Source organism: Chrysochloris asiatica, unplaced genomic scaffold (assembly GCF_000296735.1).
Source record: "Chrysochloris asiatica unplaced genomic scaffold, ChrAsi1.0 scaffold00109, whole genome shotgun sequence".
Taxonomy (NCBI): Eukaryota; Metazoa; Chordata; class Mammalia; order Afrosoricida; family Chrysochloridae; genus Chrysochloris; species Chrysochloris asiatica.
Window position 1 is genome coordinate 7,228,729 of NW_006408627.1, and position 6,000 is coordinate 7,234,728.

Genomic DNA, 6,000 nt, shown 5'->3' on the forward strand with positions numbered 1-6,000 from the left:
GTTGTTAAGTCAGTTCTGATTGATAACGACTCTGTGCAGGGTTTCCGAGGAGCAGTTGGTGGGTTTGAACTGCTGACCTTGTGGTTCGCAGTCCACTGCTGATCCTACAGTGCCACATTAGGAATCTTGATCCCTTGGTTGTTGTTAAGTGCTGTTGAGTCGATTCTGAGCCATAGCAACCCTGTATGGGGTTTTTGAGGAACAGTTGGTGAGCTTGAACCACTGACCTTGCTGTTCAAATGGCCTTGCAGTCTGACGCGTTAACTCCTTTGGTAGGTTCATACAATATAGGGCATCTGAAGATGGCAGTCACCTGTGCAAGCTGGAATCATCCTGAAAAAAGCAACTACCCAAGGGAGAAGAGCGGAGTGTGGAACCCTATCCAAAGAAGCAGTGAAGTCAGAGATGCTGACGAGGAAAGACAGACTGATTGGGGACCCTGGTCTCAGGGAGGGAGAGGGGTTGTGTGTTGGTGACTGGGGGGCAGACTTGCAGGGTGTACCCTTTGTTTGAGTGGTTATATATATTTCTGAGTGCTTCGGTGCACATCTCCCCAACCCCCCAAAAAATAGGGAATGGAAGCAAATGCTGTTGAATGATGATGCATGGAGGGAACTGTAATCATTGCAATAAATGAAATACAATAGGATGGATGTAAAGCTGATGTTCTCGCATGTAAACTATCACTCAATTCACAATAAAAGCATAAAAAACAAAAACAGCATTACCTAAATATTTCAAAGGAAAGAATCATAAGGGGAAAAATTAAATAAAAAGTAACCTTAATTTTCTTCAAGGAAAAAAAAAATAAAGAGCAACTACCGAATAAAACACCTGAAATATATTTACAAGATTTAACCTCCCAGTGAAAAGAGACCAAAGTTGTGTGAAGTGATGCCTGCAGGATGCCTCATTCCTACAGCTACCCTGTAAATACAGTAGTTTGCAGCACATGCCCACTTCAAACAGTCATACCGGTCCCCTCCTGATGTCTTCGTGCACTGTCAGTTGGAAAGCAGCTGTCCTATAAACCCCGGAGAGAAAGAAACCAGGCAGTGCTGTACGTCCCATGGGTCACGAGAGGGTTACGCTTGACCTAGGTTAATGGCCAGAGCCACCAGATGATTTTTCCTGGGTTTTCTCCACTGTCTGCACTTCAGCACAAACATTCATGGACTGTTTATGACAGTTTCTACCCCACTCTGTTGGAGACTCCAACCCTATGTGAGTGAGGCTTCATACTCGTCAGCATTTGAAACTCCATTCATCTGTAAAACTTGTCATTCATCCAAGCAAATAACATTCGTCCTAGATAAAAGGGAAGCTGTAAAATATTGATGTGGGCTGGAAACCCACTGGATGGGCTGAATGAATTTCACTCAGCTTATCTCTGTGGCCAATTAGGATTGACTCTAAAACTGGATTGCCAGATGTCAGTTTGGGGCCTCACTTGACGGTAGACCTACCCACCTAGAAGTTGTTCCTTCTGAATGAAGGTTAAAAACAAGTGAAGACTCCTTCTTCTGGATTTACCCATTCAAGAATGTTTTAGTAATTCCTGTGTATCCAATGACGTGCTTCAGAATGTGTAGGCCTAGAGCTGAAGTCAGGTGCCCAGTTGTTAGACGGCACATCGCTTCTCCATTTTGGAGGCAGGTAACTTCAGATGAAATGTTTCCCAAGCTACAAGTCATTGTCCCTCCCTCTAGTCAGTCCTCCGTAACCCAGTTGTTGCTATTCTAAAACTGGTATCCTTGGCCACACTGCTTGGCTTGGGTTAGCTCAGGGTTAACTGTTTGGCATAGCCCAGTTTATCTGTTAAAAACATAGCCAACCCAGTAATTTTTCTTTCTAAATTCTTTCACTACATCCACCATACATTCCCATTCCTGCAGCACAACAGTGACCAGAAGGGGAAAACAATTTTCAAATCTCCTGTCTACTTTCCAGAGCTTATCTTATCAAAAAACCTTTCAAACTTTTGATTATCATGCTTTGCAGATGCTAGAATTGAACTATACCACAGATAAATCACTTGATCATGGCGGAGTCCAAAGTAAGAGGTGATACCCAGATATGATACAGATTTGTCTGACTCTGCAATGAAGGGAGTTCCACTTGTTATAATGAATGGGAAAGGTAAGTTTTAAAAGCTGTTTTAATGTCAGCAGTAGCCTGTATCTTAACACCATTAACTTTCAACCATTTTTTTTTTTTTTATGGCATAGGACCTCAAGGTTGGCTGTTCAGACCCACCAGCTGCTCCTCAGGAACCCTATACAGGGTCCTTATGAGTCAGAACCGACTTGATTGCACTTAACAACAGTAAGACTGGAAGGTGAGTAAAAATTAGGGAAGCTTTGTAAACTGGAGATTGAGCCGTTAAATCCTGAGAATTTGCATTCATTAGAATCCCTTCTAATAACTAACACAACAGGGGGATTGCCCTAGGATGATGTTACATATTGCCCTATGTTGTTGTTATGTGCCATGAAGTGGGTTCCGACTCATAGCGACCCTGTACAAGGTTTCTAAGGCTGTAAATCTTTACCAGAGCAGAAAGCCTCATTTTCTCCCACAGAACAGCTGGTAGTTTCGAACTGCTGACCCTGAAGTTTGCAGCCCAATTCATAACCACTACGCTACCAGAGCTCCTTATTGCCCTATAAATGTTCTCCATTTACCTGTTGACAGTCAAATTACTACCACACCTCTGAAGACCGCTGAGAGTGACATGGATTTTTGTCTTATTTGTATTCTCTTTACAAGGGCATGTATTACTTAATAAAGAAAAGCTAAACAAACTACAAAAGGACACTTGAATGTGATAAACCTTTAGAGAAAACACTTCTCAAAAAATCATGAACAAGATTTAAAAGTTAAAAACCCCAGGAAACAGAAAATGGTCATTCAAGTAGGCAGTAGCATGAATTCCTCCTCAAGGGTCCTCTAAACCGAAACAGAGTAGCAAGGCAGAAACAAATCTGAGCCCAGAAGTTGGCGGTTTTGGCGGCTGGAAAGTTGAGCCTCAGCTAGAATGCTGCTCACCCCAATCACTCTTCTGGCAAAACCACCTAGGAGCACCAAAACACAACATGGTAATGGTATTCCTCTACCTTTGTAAGTTACCTCCATGGCTGGTACTCTCGTTCCTCATCAGTCACAAAAAAGGACGGAGTTGAAATGCAAGTTTATTAAATAAAAGTTTATGAAATAAAAGCATCAGTTGTTGTTAAGTACCGTGAAGTCAGTTCCGACTCATAGCGACCCTGTACAGGGTTTCCGAGCCTGTAAATCTTTACGGGAGCAGAAAGCCTCATCTTTCTCCCGCAGAACAGCTGGTAGCTTTGAACTGCCGACCTTGAGGTTAGCAGCCCGATTCGTACCCACTACGCTACCAGAGTATCAGTTGTTATGAAGTGCTGTCGAGTCGGTTCCGACCCATAGCGACCCTGTATAGGGTTTCCGAGGAGCATCTGGTAAGCTTGAACTACCAACCTTGCAGTTAAAACGGCTTTGGCAGTCTGGCGCATTGACCCACAGCGCCACACCAGGAGTATCAGTGGCTAAGTATCGTGGAGTCGATTCCAACTCATAGCGACCCTGCACAGGGTTTCCGAGGCTATAAATCTTTATGGGAGCAGAATGCCTCATCTTTCTCCCGCGGAACTGCTGGTAGTTTTGAACTGCCAACCTTTAGGTTAGCAGCCCGATTCGTAACCACTACGGAGTATTAGTAGTAGTCACATATTTCAATATTAAATGCATCAAAATCTAAAAAGAGAGAAAACAGAACTTACTGCATACTTAGATCATTGTCTTTCAAAATCTTCATCTTGAAGGGTATGCATACATTCACAATAAATCCTAAAACATACAATACTGTCTATATCAAGAACTCACCAGTTTTGGCTTCAACACATGTTTTTGGAAGTGAGATGATAGATATTTGTCCCTACAAAATAATCCCAGTATTTCCCCCATTTCTGTCTTTTTTGGGTTTTATTTTGTTTTTGAGCAATGGCAGCAACATCAGAGCAAGGTAAAAATCTCCAAATTATCTTTAAAAAAGCAATACTTACTGTAGGAACATTTCTGTAGGTTGTGACATATTAAAAATTCGTTACCATTTAAATTCCATAATAGGTCTCCTCTGCGCCCTGACCACCCCATTCCAGTGTTTACCTTAAAGCTGAGCACACTTTCTCCTGACCTAATCCTTATGCCTCTTTCTCTAATCCTTGTACCCCGGAGAAGTGGATGGGACCATATTTACTATAGATTGAATCACCAGCTGTCACTTGGATTTCTTTGCCTCTTCTCCTCCTGACTACTGGCAGGCAGGCGCATGCGTCAGGCTTGCTGCTGTGTTGAGTCATTTGTGTGTCGATGCGTGTCTCAGTTCTCCAGTGCTGCTGTAGCACAAATACCACCAGTGGGTAACTTAACACATTTATTTTCTTACAGTTTCGCAGGCTCTTAGAAGGCTGAATTTTGGATGCGGGTTGTGTGAGAAGGCTCTCTCTGTGCCTACGCTAGAGTAGGAGACTTGTCTCTTTTCATCGTCTGCTTCACAGTTCCTTGATGATCATCCTGCAGCCTGGCATCCATTTCCCTATCTCTGCTGGCTTGCAAGGGCTGGACAGTGAATAAGGAAGACCATAGAAGAATTGATGCTTTTGAGTTATGGTGTTGAAGGAAAATATTGAAAGTGCCATGGGCTGCCAAAAGAACCAATAGATCTGTGTTAGAAGAAGTGCAAACAGAGTGCTCCTTGGAGGCTAGGATGGCCAAACTTCATCGCTCATATGTCGGACATATTGTTAGGAGGGACCAGTCTCTGGAGAAGGATATCATGTGTGGTAAAAGGAGGGTGTGAGAAAAATACAAAGACCCCCAATGAGATGGACTGGCACAGTGGCTAGAGCAACGGGCTCAAATGTAGCAATGATTGTGAGGTTGGCCCAGGACAGGGCAGTGTTTCATTCTGTTGTGCATTAGTCGCTATGAGTCAGTGCAGACTCGATGGCACCCAACAATAACAACTGTTGGCTTAATCTGCTCTTTTATAGTTTAGAGGAGATTGATTTAAGACACACTTTATATCAATAAAGCATTATTAACATAAAAACAAGCCATTCCCAAGTGTGGTTATAACCACAGGTATGGGGGGTTAGGATTAACACTATCTATTTTGGGGGACACAACTTACTTCATACCTGTGTATGTTATGTATGTATTTATATACATACACGTTGCTAAGTGCTGTCAAGTCGATTCCGACTCACAGTGACCCTGTATAGGGTTTCCGAGAAGCAGCTGGTGGGTTTGAACTGCCAACCTTGTGGTTTGCAGTTCAGTGCTGATCTTACAATGCCACACCAGAAGTCCATATCAAATACATACACATATATTTTAATATACATATAAGGATGTGAAGATAAGTCGAAGTATTGCTATAAGATCACAGAAAACTTTAACAAAAATCAAAATGCGAAGCTATCATTTTTCCACCTATATACTTAAGAAGTGTTTCCATCTCTCTCACCTGCACTGAAGGCATCAGTGAAAAACAAGCTTCCAGTAATTGATGGAATACCAATGGAAGCACATACAAGAATGTGGAAGACAGCTACCTGGCCTAGCAACAGGAAGAAATGTGTATTCATGTCAATTCCAAAGAATAGTCACTGTTTTCCTGGAAAAAGACATCATCCTTAGTAAATCAGTGAAAAAGATGAGAACCCCAAAGAGATGGACTGGCACCGTGCCTGCCATATGGTATAACCATTGTGGGGTGGCTGCAGGCCCGGGCAGTTTTCTCTCTGTTGTGCATAGGGTCACTAAGAGTCGGAGTTGACTTGATAGCACCTAATAACATCAACAACAAAATAATCTGAGCTGAACTCTCCGCTCTTGAATTGACCTGGCCAAGCAGACACTCTTGGAAGCCACTGTTCTGAATGGACTTTTGTTTTCAAGCTTCCCTAATGAAACAAA